This window comes from Amborella trichopoda, chromosome 13 (assembly GCF_054954075.1).
Source record: "Amborella trichopoda isolate Santa Cruz 75 chromosome 13, AtrichopodaSantaCruz75HAP2 v2.0, whole genome shotgun sequence".
Lineage (NCBI taxonomy): Eukaryota > Viridiplantae > Streptophyta > Magnoliopsida > Amborellales > Amborellaceae > Amborella > Amborella trichopoda.
Genome location: NC_142348.1, coordinates 8,991,399 through 9,007,445, shown reverse-complemented (window position 1 = coordinate 9,007,445; position 16,047 = coordinate 8,991,399).

Below are 16,047 nucleotides of genomic sequence, written 5' to 3'. Positions count from 1 at the left end.
TGATATCCCCAAATAATACAAATAAGTTTGAATACATGCCATGTTTAGGCAAACAAATTGCCATAAAATGGTGGGACGTCTTTGTCTGCCATAATATTGAACCAGACAATATACAACTTAAACGAATCCCATTAGCATATGACTCTCATTCATACTCCAACCCAAATAGTCTGGCAAAATATATTACCATAATGAAAAAGCAAAATCCTAGAGCCAACCAAAGATGAGCTAGAAAAAAAACTAATGAAAATATTTGAAGAAGAGGGAGAAACTGCCCAAATTCATGATGAATCCAGCACACCAAGTACTCCCGAAATAGAAATGCCACCTGATACACCAGACCCATCAGGACATGGAATGTCCCAGAAACATACCATGTATTAACCAATCAAACCAAGATGTACATACCTTCAATAGTATTTGTGATATGACAACAAGCAAGCAGATGTGATATAAAGCAAGAAAAGCAATATAGATATGACTAAAGCAAGGCAGACAAAGGAAGATGTGACAAAAGCAACTTAAAGCAAAAATAGACGGGACAGCCATTATCTGATACGACAACCAGTACCTGATAAGACAGCCACCTCTTGTACTAAAACGACAAATGATGTGACAACCACTACCTGATAAGATAGCCACCACTTGTACTAAACGACAAATGCCACCTGCAAAACACCACCGACAAAGTCCAAAAGCCATCTCATCAAGTTTATACGGAAAGATTCCCAAATAAAGGCCAACTACGTGGCATCCATCCAGCCTCTAGCATCCCATCAAGTCATCTTTTCTCAATAAAGGAAGATTCCTTCATCATGAACCAGGTGGCATCCACTAAGGCTTTTCCCTTCTATAAATAGAGGGAACCATTCCAAAAGAAGGGGGAGGAAAGCGCGCATTCCCCGGATCCTCAGAGCATTCCTTGGAGAACTCCAAGCAACCTCTTACCTCTTTCCTCTTTCCTTTTTTCCCCTTTGAAAAAACTACTATCTATGTGTGATTGTAACCACTCTGTATTACCAAGTTACTATACACCAGAGTGGAAGGATTTCTGCAGTTATGGTTTGTGTGTACTGTGAATATTCTCTATTTCCATACAGTTAGTTAGTATATAACAGTTTGTTAGTCTGTAACAGTTTGTTAGTTTTTTTCAAGTTTGTTTCAGTTTGCTACAGTCAGTAACAGTTTATTATTTTCAAGTTTGCTTCAGTTTGCTTCAGTCTGTAACAGTTTATAAAAATTGTTTAAGTCTTCATAACAGTTAACAGTTTACAGTTGTTATGATAATACGTGTTGCATGTAGCATAAAAATATATCAAACTACTTATAATACATGGATTACTATTGATATTACTATTGTATCTCTTATAATTATCATAGTATTAAGTCTTTATGTCGGTTATCTAAGATTGATAGTATAATTAGAAGATTGATAGTATAATTAGAATCTTTATTAGATCTTGGTTAGAATTGGTATCAGAGCCACACCATAGTCTTCTTTAAATAGTATCCAAAGAATATTGCTACTAAGAGTAATACTTTAGGAGAGATAAACGTAATTAAAATTCCTTCATTAGAGAAAGTTGGTCCGAGAGTTGAGGCTAGAAAGCATCCAATCAAAAGACCGTTAAGGCCAGGAGAGCCGCTGAGGTCAAAAAGACGTAAGAGATAGCTAAGAGCACTCATCCGCAACCTAATAATGCAGAATTTCATTAGGAATCTATCAAATAAAGCATTACCCCAAACTAGTAATACTCTACGGATAAAAAATAAAGAAGAGATAGTGATAGATAATATCAAAAAACAAATACAGAACTGAAATATACCTAAAGTCCCTATAAGTGATATATATAAGAAAGGATCTTTCAACTTCAAAGTAGGTTATGCTATAAAAACTGTAAAACAAACTTTATCAATAACAAGTACCCAGGAAAACTTTCAGTTATTAACTAATAAAATAATATAATCTCATAATGATAAAAGTTACAATTATCTTCATATAGGTTTACTACAAGTAGCTATTAAACCATTAACCAGGCTAGGACTTAATAATTCAATATGTAGTATCAGTGGAAGATTCAGAAGAATCATCATCATATATTTGTATTATATCATATAGTTTATTTCTAATGGATTCTTCTATTCTTGTATTATTAATTGTTATGGGATATAGTAAGGTTAGGAATGGAATTTCAAGTATGACTGCCTGACTTAAGTTTTTTACAATAATAAAAGGTGTTGGAAAACAGTGTTCATTATTACATACCATGGCATTTGATAATTTGTATTTAATAGATAATCTACTACCATTAGCAGTATTAAGTATTTGAGTAGTTTTATCAAAATATTTTGATGGAACTAAACCTTCATTAATACAATTTAAATCTGCACCTGAATCTACTAAAGCTAATGTTTGAAAATTATATTCTTCTTCAATGACAATTTTTACTGATATAAACCATTTTTAGGAAATAATTTTATTTACTAAGTTTACTGATATATTTTCTTCCACTTCTTTGGTTCCGGAGGTTTCTGGTTCTTTATCACTAGGATCTGCAATTGATCGAATTCGATTTCATCTGTATCAGTTACAGTTCTTGATATGTCATTTTGTAATTCTAATATTTTGATTCTAGTTTTTAATTGTCCTACTTCTGTTTTTATTTCATTTACTTCTTTTTTTAATTCAGATATTGTGGGTTCTCTTTGAAGTATATCTTTTTTATTAATTCGTTTGAGTATTTCAGCAAAATTGTAATCCTCTGGTGGTTTGAGTAATAGAACTGGTTTATTTTTGGCTTTTGTTAATGTGATAAATTGGGTAATAATTTCTCGCTTTTCTTCTGGATCATTTATTTTTTCTATAAGATCTAATATTAATGTATCTTCTTTGGATAGCATATTACAGGAACATTCTTCTATATTCTGTTCAGATCCAGATTGTTATGTTGAGGACATGACATAATCTTCATCTTCTATTCGCCCTACCATTATAGTATCAGTGGAAGATTCAGAAGAATCATCATCATATATTTGCATTATATCATATAGTTTATTTCTAATGGATTCTTCTAATATTATAATATCTATTTTCTTTTTTATTTTACATTAGCTTTTATAATGGTCAACTTTTCCACATTTATAACATACAGGTAATTTCCTTTTTCCTTTATGGTACTTGTATTTTGGAGAGAATCTTTTTATGAATTTTTATTTTTTATGTTTTTTATAAGATTTTTTTTCTTTTCTCTCTGTCTGATATCTTTTCTTTTTATGAAATTTATCTCTAGATTTCTCTATATGATATCCGAATTGTTCACAGAAATCTCCTAATTCTTTTTTACCAGTCATTTTTTGTTTATCTAATTGTTTCTTTAATTCCATGTCTGTACATAGGGCTAATCCTTCTGCACATATTTCTGCAAATAATTCTCCTAATGTATAAACAGAATATGATATTATTCCTCCATTTTTATTTTTTAATCGAGTTTTTACTTTTTCTGTAAATAAATATGGTAATCCAGCAATAAATTTTTCTTTCCAATGATCCTGCTGGCTATCTTCTCTACTTAATAGTCAGGAAAAGAAAACATCTTTGTACCATTTATAATGAGATAGGGTTGAACATCTTAAATTAGATAACAAATCTTCAGATCGGGCATCCAGTAAGGCTGCACTCCCCAAAAAATGAAAGGTGATGGTGCAAATGAGAGTATTTTGATCCACCAGATTATCTTTTCCACTAACTTTGTTTTATGCAAATATGAATAAGAATAACAATACTTCCACTTCTGAACAAAGGGGAAAAGCCCCTATGGAAACCTCACTGGATATCATTCCAGTAAATATTACCCAATCACTAATAAGAATGGAACCTGCTTTTTCATCTAGTAATAATCATATTTCCTATTCCCCAAATATCAATTATCCAGCTTATTCAAGCCAACCTTCAGCTTCACCTCCAGCTCAAGTTTTTCAAACCTCTACACCAAAGAAACCAACTTTACCCAGCAAATCTCCATATCTTGAAACCTATTTTATTGCTGATGTAATCATAGAATCCAGACATATGAATGACAACCCAAATACTGTTGCTAAGTATTGCTTATGCAATAATCTTTGTCCATCTGTAGGTACCAAAACAAGAGAATGGTACGAAATGATTCTGCTAGAAACAGAGTCTATTTCCATGGTACATTATAATCAAAAGAATTTGAAAATAGTAGCATATTCAAAATTACAAATAAAGAAAGTATAATCTTTTGAAGATTGAGGATCAAACCCTTCCAAAGCCAAAAGATTATATTCCCCAGATTTCCTAAATAAATATTACAGGCATGCTGATTACATTGATGCTTGGCATAAGATATTGACACTTCAAAACCCATATAATTCTCACATTTGGTTCTTACAGTTTAAAATGCCTGTAAACACTCCATTTCCAAATTGGTTTCGTAACTGGTTTGCAACATGGGGATCTTTAACCCAAATACTTCCTGAACCTCTACAACTCTCTCAAAACCATTTTATTGAAATCAATGGGAATGATCCCAATATAGATTACCACTTATATTTTATTGCTATGTGTCAAGTACCATGGATCGTTAAATGGAACTTTGTGATATCCCCAAATAATACAAATAATTTTGAATACATGTCATGTTTAGGCAAACAAATTGCCATAAAATGGTGGGACGTCTTTGTCTATCATAATATTGAACCAGACAATATACAACTCAAACGAATCCCATTAGCATATGACTCTCATTCATACTCCAACCCAAATAGTTTGGCAGAATATATTACCATAATGAAAAAGCAAAATCCTAGAGCCACCAAAGAGGAGCTAGAAAAACAACTAATGAAAATATTGGAAGAAAAGGCAAAAACTGTCCAAATTCATGATGAATCCAGCACACCAAGTACTCTCGAAATAGAAATGTCACCTGATACACCAGACCCGTCAGGACATGGAATGTCCTAGAAACATACCATGTATTAACCAATCAAACCAAGATGTACATACCTTCAATGGAATGGTTCCCTTTATTTATAGAAGGGAAAAGCCTTAGTGGATGCCACCTGGTTCATGATGAAGGAATCTTCCTTTATTGAGAAAAGATGACTTGATGGGATGCTAGAGGCTGGATAGATGCCGCGTAGTTGGCCTTTATTTGGGAATCTTTCCGTATAAACTTGATGAGTTCTGGACTTTGTCGGTGGTGTTTTGCAGGTGGCATTTGTTGTTTAGTACAAGTGGTGGCTGTCTTATCAAGTAGTGGTTGTCAGATCATTTGTTGTTTAGTACAAGTGGTGGCTGTCTTATCAGGTAGTGGTTGTCGTATCAGATAATGGTTGTCCCGTCTGTTTTTGCTTTAAGTTGCTTTTGTCACATCTTCCTTTGTCTGCCTTGCTTTAGTCATATCTATATTGCTTTTCTTGCTTTATATCACATCTGCTTGCTTTTTGTCATATAACAAATACTATTGAAGGTATGTACATCTTGGTTTGATTGGTTAATACAGGGTACGTTTTTGAGACATTCCATGTCCTGATGGGTCTGGTGTATCAGGTGGCATTTCTATTTCGGAAGTACTTGGTGTGCTGGATTCATCATGAATTTGAGCAGTTTCTGCCTCTTCTTCAAATATTTTCATTAGGTTTTTTCATAGCTCATCTTTGGTGGCTCTATGATTTTGCTTTTTCATTATGGTAATATATTCTGCCAGACTATTTGGGTTAGAGTATGAATGAAAGTCATATGCTAAAGGGATTCGTTTGAGTTGTATATTGTCTGGTTCAATATTATGGTAGACAAAGACGTCCCACCGTTTTGTGGGATTTTGTTTGCCTAAACATGGCATGTATTCAAAATTATTTGTATTATTTGGGGATATCACAAAGTTCCATTTAACGATCCATGGTACTTGATACATAACAATAAAATATTAGTGGTAATCTATATTGGGATCATTCCCATTTAATTCAATAAAACGGTTTTTAAAGAGTTGCAGAGGTTCAGGAAGTATTTGGGTTAAAGATCCCCATGTTGCAAACCAGTTACGAAACCGATTTGGAAATGGAGTGTTTACAGGCATTTTAAACTGTAAGAACCAAGTGTGAGAATTATATGGGTTTTGAAGTGTCACTATCTTATGCCACGCATCAATGTAATCAGCTTGTCTGTAATATTTATTTGGGAAATCTGGGGAATATAATCTTTTGGCTTTGGATGGGTCTGATCCCCAATCTTCAAAAGATAATACTTTCCTTATTTGTAATTTTGAATATGCTACTATTTTCAAATTCTTTTGATTATAATGTACCAAGGAAATAGACTATGTTTCTAGCAGAATCATTTTGTACCATTCTCTTGTTTTGGTATCTACAGATGGACAAAGATTATTGCATTAGTAATACTTAGCAACATTATTTGGGTTGTCATTCACATGTCTAGATTCTATGATTGCATCAGCAACAAAATAGGTTTCAAGATATGGAGATTTGCTGGGTAAAGTTGGTTTCTTTGGTGTAGAGGTTTGAAAAACTGGAGCTGGAGGAGAAGCTGAAGGTTGGCTTGAATAAGCTGGATAATTGATATTTGGGGAATATGAAATAGGATTATTACTAGGTGATAAAGCAGGTTCCATTCTTATTGGTGACTGGGTAATATTTACTAGAATGATATCCAGTGAGGTTTCCATAGGGGCTTTTCCCTTTTGTTCAGAAGTGGAAGTATTTTTATTCTTATTCATATATGCATAAAACAAAGTTAGTGGAAAAGATAAAGCTGGTGGATCAAAAAGATCAGTGTTGCCCTCCCTGCAAAAATTCACAAGTAAGAAAATCAGGGAGATGGTTAGTAGTACCGTTTAGGTGTTGGATAGAAAAATCAAAAGATGATAATATCGCCTGCCATCGAGCAAAGATTTGCTTAGAGACAAGGTTTTGCACATCCTTAGTAAGAATATCAGTGGCGGCTTTGCAATCTGTTCTAATAAGAAAATGTTTATTAAGAATATCACTCTGAAATTTAGTAACACAATGGGTTATGGAAAGTATTTCTTTTTTCACAGTAAAATAATTTTGTTGAGTAGAATTCCAAGCTTTTAAAGTATAGCGGACTAATTTCTCATTAGAGTATATTCGTTGTTTTAAAATACCTTCTAAGCCTAATTCAAAAGCATCGCATTCTATAATTTTGAAAGCATTAGGACTAGCTAGATTTAAACAAGGTAATTCTTTAGCTTTAATTTTTATTTTCCTTATAGTTTGAGTATGTTCCTCTGTCCACTAGGAAGGATTCTTTTTAAGCCGGTCATATAATGGTTTATCATCTATAACCAAATTTTCATAAAAGTCTACTATATAATTTAAACATCCTAAAAATCTTTGTAATTCAGTTTTGTCTAAAATAATATCAGAAAATTTATCAGCAAATTAAATAGATCTTTCGATTGGCATAATTGTACCATAAAATCATAGAATCCAGACTTGTGAAAGACAACCCAAATAATGTTGCTAAGTAATACTTACGCAATAATCTTTGTCCATCTGTAGGTACCAAAACAAGAGAATGGTACGAAATGATTCTGCTAGAAATAGAGTCTATTTCCTTGGTACATTATAATTAAAAGAATTCGAAAATAGTAGCATATTCAAAATTACAAATAAGGAAAGTATTATCTTTTGAAGATTGGGGATCAGACCCTTCCAAAGCCAAAAGATTATATTCCCCAGATTTTCCAAATATATATTACAGACATGCTGATTACATTGATGCTTCGCATAAGACACTGACACTTCAAAACCCATATAATTCTCACACTTGGTTCTTACAGTTTAAAATGCATGTAAACACTCCATTTCCAAATTGGTTTCGTAACTGGTTTGCGACATGGGGATCTTTAAGCCAAATACTTCCTGAACCTCTGCAACTCTCTCAAAACCGTTTTATTGAATTCAATGGGAATGATCCCAATATAGATTACCACTTATATTTTATTGCTATGTATCAAGTACCATGGATCGTTAAATGGAACTTTGTGATATCCCCAAATAATACAAATAATTTTGAATACATGCCATGTTTAGGCAAACAAATTGCCATAAAATGGTGGGACGTCTTTGTCTACCATAATATTGAACCAGACAATATACAACTTAAACGAATCCCATTAGCATATGACTCTCATTCATACTCCAACCCAAATAGTCTGGCAGAATATATTACCATAATGAAAAAGCAAAATCCTAGAGCCACCAAAGATGAGCTAAAAAAACAACTAATGAAAATATTTGAAGAAGAGGGAGAAACTGCCCAAATTCATGATGAATCCAGCACACCAAGTACTCCCGAAATAGAAATGCCACCTGATACACCAAACCCATCAGGACATGAAATGTCCCAGAAACATATCCTGTATTAACCAATCAAACCAAGATGTACCTACCTTCAATAGTATTTATGATATGACAAAAAGCAAGCAGACGTGATATAAAGCAAGAAAAGTAATATAGATATGACTAAAGCAAGGCAGACAAAGGAAGATGTGACAAAAGCAACTTAAAGCAAAAACAGACGGGACAGCCATTATCTGATACGACAACCAGTACCTGATAAGACAGCCACCACTTGTACTAAACGACAAATGATGTGACAACCACTACCTGATAAGACAGCCACCACTTGTACTAAACAACAAATTCACCTGCAAAACACCACCGACAAAGTCCAGAAGCCATCTCATCAAGTTTATACGGAAAGATTCCCAAATAAAGGCCAACTACGCGGCATCCATCCAGCCTCTAGCATCCCATCAAGTCATCTTTTCTCAATAAAGGAAGATTCCTTCATCATGAACCAGGTGGCATCCACTAAGGCTTTTCCCTTCTATAAATAAGGGGAACCATTCCAATCGAAAGGAGGAGGAAAGCGAGCATTCCCCTGATCCTCAGAGCATTCCTTGGAGAACTCCGAGCAACCTCTTTCCTCTTACCTCTTTCCTTTTTTCCCCTTTGAAAAAACTACTATCTATGTGTGATTGTAACAACTCTGTATTACCAAGTTACTATCCACCAGAGTGGAAGGATTTCTGCAGTTATCGTTTGTGTGTACTGTAAGTATTCTCTATTTCCATACAGTTTGTTAGTCTGTAACAGTTTGTTAGTTTATTTCAAGTTTGTTTCAATTTGCTTCAGTCAGTAACAGTTTGTTGTTTTCAAGTTTGCTTCAGTTTGCTTCAGTCTGTAACAGTTTATAAAAATTGTTTAAGTCTTCATAACAGTTAACAGCTTACAGTTGTTATGATTATACGTGTTGTATGTAGCAAAAAAGTATATCAAACTACGTATAATACATGGATTACAATTGATATTACTCCTGTATCTCTTATAATTATAATAGTATTAAGTCTCTATTTCGGTTATCTAAGATTGATAGTATAATTAGAATCTTTATTAGATCTTGGTTAGAATTGGTATCAGAGCCACACCATAGTCTTCTTTAAATAGTATCCAAAGAATATTGCTGTTAAGAGTAATACTTTAGGAGAGGGAAACCTAATTAAATTCCTTCATTAGAGAAAGTTGGTCCGAGAGGTGAGGCTAGAAAGCATCCAGTCAAAAGACTGTTAAGGCCAGGAGAGCCGCTGAGGTCAATAAGACGTAAGAGATAGCTAAGAGCACTCATCTGCAACCTAATAATGGAGAATTTAATTAAGAATCTATCAAATAAAACGTTACCCCAAACTAGTAATACTCTAAGGATAAAAAATAAAGAAGAGATAGTGATAGATAAAATCGAAAAACAAATACCGAACTGAAATATACCTAACGTCCCTATAAGTGATATATATGAGAAAGGATCTTTCAACTTCAAAATAGGTTATGCTATAAAAACCGTAGAACAAACTTTATCAGTAACAAGTACCCAGGAAGACTTTCAGTTATTAACTAATAAAATAATACAATCTCATAATGATAAAATTTACAATTATCTTCATATAGGTTTACTACAAGTAGTTATTAAACCATTAACCAGGCTAGGACTTAATAATTCAATATTAATATGTTTAAGCGATACTAGACATAATAGGTTTAATGATTCCTTATTAGGCATGATAGAAACTAGTCTATGTAATGGTCCAGTATACTTTAATTGCTTCCCAAATTATTCTATATCATTAAAAGATCCAAATATCCTTAAGGTATTAACTCTAAACCTGAAAACCCAAGGATTCGATATGATCCCAGGATCTCAGAATTTAACCATAGTATATAGAATATATTACAAAGTTATGACTACATTATGCCCCAATGTTTTACAACATGATACAAAAGGAAAAACAATATTTTTCCAAACCAATATTGAAAAATCTAAAACTATCATACCAAAAACCATAGAATGGTCAGAAATTACTCTACCTGAATCATGGTCAATCTACAATGAAAATCATCAATACCAAGCCTCAATAATAAACAATATTCCAGAAAGAATACTAGAAAATCCTAATGGTAAAATAGAAATTCAATTTACCAACAATAGAAGAAATAACAGTAAAGATGATTCTGAAATAAAATCATCTACAAGACCTATAATAGAATTACCAAGAAGTTCTACTTCTTCTATAAATCCAAAATTAGAAAGTCTATATAGGACAAGAGAAAATATTATCATCCCACAATATAGGTCCATACAAAAATCTGAACCAAAAATAACTGACTCAGAAATGGATTTTCAAGTCTTAACTCTTACAGAAGAAAAAAGACTTAGCAAACAAATTATAGAACAAGATTACTTATCTGAAGAAAATAAGGAAATAAGAACTTGGTATAAAAAACATTTTCAACCTACATTAGTAGAATTATTTCATATAAAGCACAATAAGGCACGAAAAAGAGAACGATATGACAAAGGATTTTTTGTATGGTTAAAAGAAATATGTAGAGAAAGAAAAATACATAATCCTAATTTTGAAATAAATACAATACAAAGTCAATATGCTTCATATGAAACAACTGACGGAAATACAATGACAAGTATTCACCCTCCTAAAAAAAGTATTATTATATAAGGATCAAAACCAGAATTAAAATTAGAAACAAAAGCTACACCGTATAAAATGACTACAGGAGAAATAATACTTAAAGCTGAATTAATTCTACATGTAATAGAACAAAATAACTATACAAATTTATATATGCAATCTTTATGAAGGCAGGCATCCAGAATTGAAAATATGTTAAGACCTGTACCTATAAAAGAAACCAAAAATGTTTTATTTAAACCACCTCCATCACTTGATAAAGAAAAATTTCATTTTGGAGAAGATAATAAAACCCTAGTGGACCAATTAATATCAAAATTATCTAAATTAGAAATTAAAAGAAAAACTTTAAAAATTCAGAACAAAGAAAAAGAGAAAATTTCTACAGAACTCCCTGAATCATCTACATTAACCTTACAAGAAGAGACACCCATAATTGCCAACACAATAGAAAATATGGAAGAAGCCTTTACGGAAAATAGTCATGAACAAGATAATAATAATATTCAAAGAATAGTATATGGAAAATCATGGAAACCTTTAACAGCTAGGCTATATCATCATAGGCCTACCCCTGTTGATATACAATTCGAAGAAGATTTGGTAGCTCAGAATATTTCCTATTCAGGAAGATCAATAGTAAATTGGAATATAGATGGATTATCTGAACAACAAATATTAAATACTATGAAACATATGACTATGTATGCCTCTGCATGCAAAATGGTAGGCAACCATGATCAAGAAGTCGTCAAAGCCATTGTTTGTGGTTTCACAAGATGGCTTCGAGGTTGGTGGGATTTCCACTTACCTGAAAATACAAAACAACAAATTTTGAATAATACTCGCCAATGGACTGTTAAAAATGAAAATAATCAAGACATCCTATATTCCGAAAGTGATGTTGTTAATACTCTCATTTACACCATCACCCTTCATTTTGTGGGGAGTACAGCCTTACTTGAAGCCCGATCTGAATATTTGTTATCTAATTTAAGATGTCCAGCTCTATCTCATTATAAATGGTACAAAGATGTTTTCTTTTCTAGACTATTAAGTAGAGAAGATAGCCAACAGAATCATTGGAAAGAAAAATTTATTGCTGAATTACTATATTTTTTGCAGAAAAAGTAAAAACTCGATTAATAAATAAAAATAGAGGAATAATACCATATTCTGTTTATACATTAGAAGAGTTATTTGCAGAAATATGTGCAGAAGGATTAGCCCTATGTACAGATAGTCTGTAACAGTTTGTTAGTCTGTAATAGTTTATTAGTTTATTTCAAGTTTGTTTCAGTTTGCTTCAGTCATTAACAGTTTGATATTTTCAAGTTTGCTTCAGTTTGCTTCAGTCTGTAACAGTTTATAAAAATTGTTTAAGTCTTCATAACAGTTAACAGTTTACAGTTGTTATTATAATACGTGTTGTATGTAGCATAAAAATATATCAAACTACTTATAATACATGGATTACTAATGATATTACTCCTGTATCTCTTATAATTATCATAGTATTAAGTCTTTATTTCGGTTATATAAGATTGATAGTATAATTAGAAGATTGATAGTATAATTAGAATCTTTATTAGATCTTGGTTAGAATTGGTATCAGAGCCACACCATAGTCTTCTTTAAATAGTATCCAAAGAATATTGCTACTAAGAGTAATACTTTAGGAGAGATAAACATAACTAAAATTCCTTCATTAGAGAAAGTTGGTCCGAGAGTTGAGGCTAGAAAGCATCCAATCAAAAGACCGTTAAGGCCAGGAGAGCCGCTGAGGTCAAAAAGACGTAAGACATAGCTAAGAGCACTCATCCGCAACCTAATAATGCAGAATTTCATTGGGAATCTATCAAATAAAGCATTACCCCAAACTAGTAATACTCTAAGGATAAAAAATAAAGAAGAGATAGTGATAGATAATATCGAAAAACAAATACAGAACTGGAATATACCTAAAGTTCCTATAAGTGATATATATAAGAAAGGATCTTTCAACTTCAAAGTAGGTTATGCTATAAAAACCGTAGAACAAACTTTATCAATAACAAGTACCCTGGAAGACTTTCAGTTATTAACTAATAAAATAATATAATCTCATAATGATAAAAGTTACAATTATCTTCATATAAGTTTACTACAAGTAGCTATTAAGCCATTAACCAGGCTAGGACTTACTAATTCAATATTATTATGTTTAAGAGATACTAGACATAATAGGTTTAATGATTCCTTATTAGGCATGGTAGAATCTAGGCTATGTAGTGGTCCAATATACTTTAATTGCTTCCCAAATTATTCTATATCATTAAAAGATCCAAATATCCTTAAGGTATTAACCCTAAACCTGAAAACCCAAGGTGGATAGTTGAAGCAAACTGAAACAAACTTGAAATAAACTAACAAACTGTTACAGACTAACAAGTTGTATGAAAATAGAGAATACTTATAGTACACACAAACAATAACTGCAGAAATCCTTACACTCTGGTGAATAGTAACTTGGTAATACAGAGTGGTTACAGTCACACATAGATAATAGTTTTTTCAAAGGAGAAAAAAGGAAAGAGGTAAGAGGAAAGAGGTCGGTCGGAGTTCTCCAAGGAATGCTCTGAGGATCAGAGGAATGCTCGCTTTCCTCCTTTCTATCGGAATGGTTCCCTCTATTTATAGAAGGGAAAAGCCTTAGTGGATGCCACCTGGTTCATGATGAAGGAATCTTCCTTTATTGAGGAAAGATGACTTGATGGGATGCTCGAGGCTGGATGGATGCCACGTAGTTGGCCTTTATTTGGGAATCTTTCCGTATAAGCTTGATGAGATGGCTTCTGGACTTTGTAGGTGGTGTTTTGCAGGTGGCATTTGTCGTTTAGAACAAGTGGTGGCTGTCTTATCAGGTAGTGGTTGTCACATCATTTGTCGTTTAGTACAAGTGGTGGCTGTCTTATCAGGTAGTGGTTGTCGTATCAGATGATGGCTGTCCCGTCTGTTTTTGCTTTAAGTTGCTTTTGTCACATCTTCCTTTGTCTGCCTTGCTTTAGTCATATCTATATTGCTTTTCTTACTTTATATCACATCTGTTTGCTTTTTGTCATATCACAAATACTATTGAAGGTATGTACATCTTGGTTTGATTGGTTAATACATGGTATGTTTCTAGGACATTCCATGTCCTGATGGGTCTGGTGTATCATGTGGCATTTCTATTTCGGGAGTACTTGGTGTGCTGGATTCATCATGAATTTGGGCAGTTTCTGCCTCTTCTTCAAATATTTTCATTAGATGTTTTCATAGATCATCTTTGGTGGCTCTAGGATTTTGCTTTTTCATTATGGTAATATATTCTGCCAGACAATTTGGGTTAGAGTATGAATGAGAGTCATATGCTAATGGGATTCGTTTGAGTTGTATATTATCTGGTTCAATAATATGCTAGAGTAAGACGTCCCACCGTTTTTTGGGATTTTGTTTGCCTAAACATGGCATGTATTCAAAATTATTTGTATTATTTGGGGATATCACAAAGTTCCATTTAACGATCCATGGTACTTGATACATAGCAATAAAATATAAGTGGTAATCTATATTGGAATCATTCCCATTGAATTCAATAAAAAGGTTTTGAGAGAGTTGCAGAGGTTCAGGAAGTATTTGGGTTAAAAATCCCTATGTTGCAAACCAGTTACGAAACCAATTTGGAAATAGTGTTTATAGGCATTTTAACTTGTAAGAACCAAGTGTGAGAATTATATGGGTTTTGAAGTGTCAGTATCTTATGCCAAGCATTAATGTAATCACCATATCTGTAATATTTATTTGAGAAATCTGGGGAATATAATCTTTTGGCTTTGGAAGGGTCTGATCCCCAATCTTCAAAAGATAATACTTTCCTTATTTGTAATTTTGAATATGCCACTATTTTCGAATTCTTTTGATTATAATGTACCAAGGAAATAGACTATGTTTCTAGCAATATCGTTTCGTACCATTCTCTTGTTTTGGTAGCTACAGATGGACAAAGATTATTGCATAAGTAGTACTTAGCAACATTATTTGGGTTGTCATTCACATGTCTGGATTCTATGATTGCATCAGCAACAAACTAGGTTTCAAGATATGGCGATTTGCGGGGTAAAGTTGGTTTCTTTGAAGAAGAGGTTTGAAAAACTGGAGCGGGCGGAGAAGCTGAAGGTTGGCTTGAATAAACTGAATAATTGATATTTGGGGAATAGGAAATAGGATTATTACTAGGTGATAAAGTAGGTTCCATTCTTATTGGTGATTGGGTAATATTTACTGAAATGAAATCCAGTGAGGTTTCCATAAGGGCATTTCCAAAATGAAATTTTTCTTTATCAAGTGATGGAGGTGGTTTAAATAAAACATTTTTTGTTTCTTCTATAGATACAGGTCTTAACATATTTTCAATTCTGGATGCCTGCCTTTCTAAACATTGCATATATAAATTTGTATAGTTATTTTGTTCTATTACATGTGGAATTAATTCAACTTTATGTATTATTTCTCCTGTAGCTTTTGTTTCTAATTTTAATTCTGGTTTAGATCCTTTTATAATAATACTTTTTTCAGGCGGGTGAATACTTGTCATTGTATTTCCGTCAGTTGTTTCATATGAAGCATATTGACTTTGTATTGTATTTATTTCAAAATTAGGATTATGTATTTTTCTTTCTCTACATATTTCTTTTAACCATACAAAAAATCCTTTGTTATATCGTTCTCTTTTTCGTGCCTTATTGTACTTTATATGAAATAATTCTACTAATCTAGGTTGAAAATGTTTTTTATACCAAGTTCTTATTTCCTTATTTTCTTCAGATAAGTAATCTTGTTCTATAATTTGTTTGCTAAGTCTTTTTTCTTCTGTAAGAGTTAACACTTGAAAATCTATTTCTGAGTCAGTTATTTCTGGTTCAGATTTTTGTATGGACCTATATTGTGAGATGATAATATTTTCTCTTGTCCTATATAG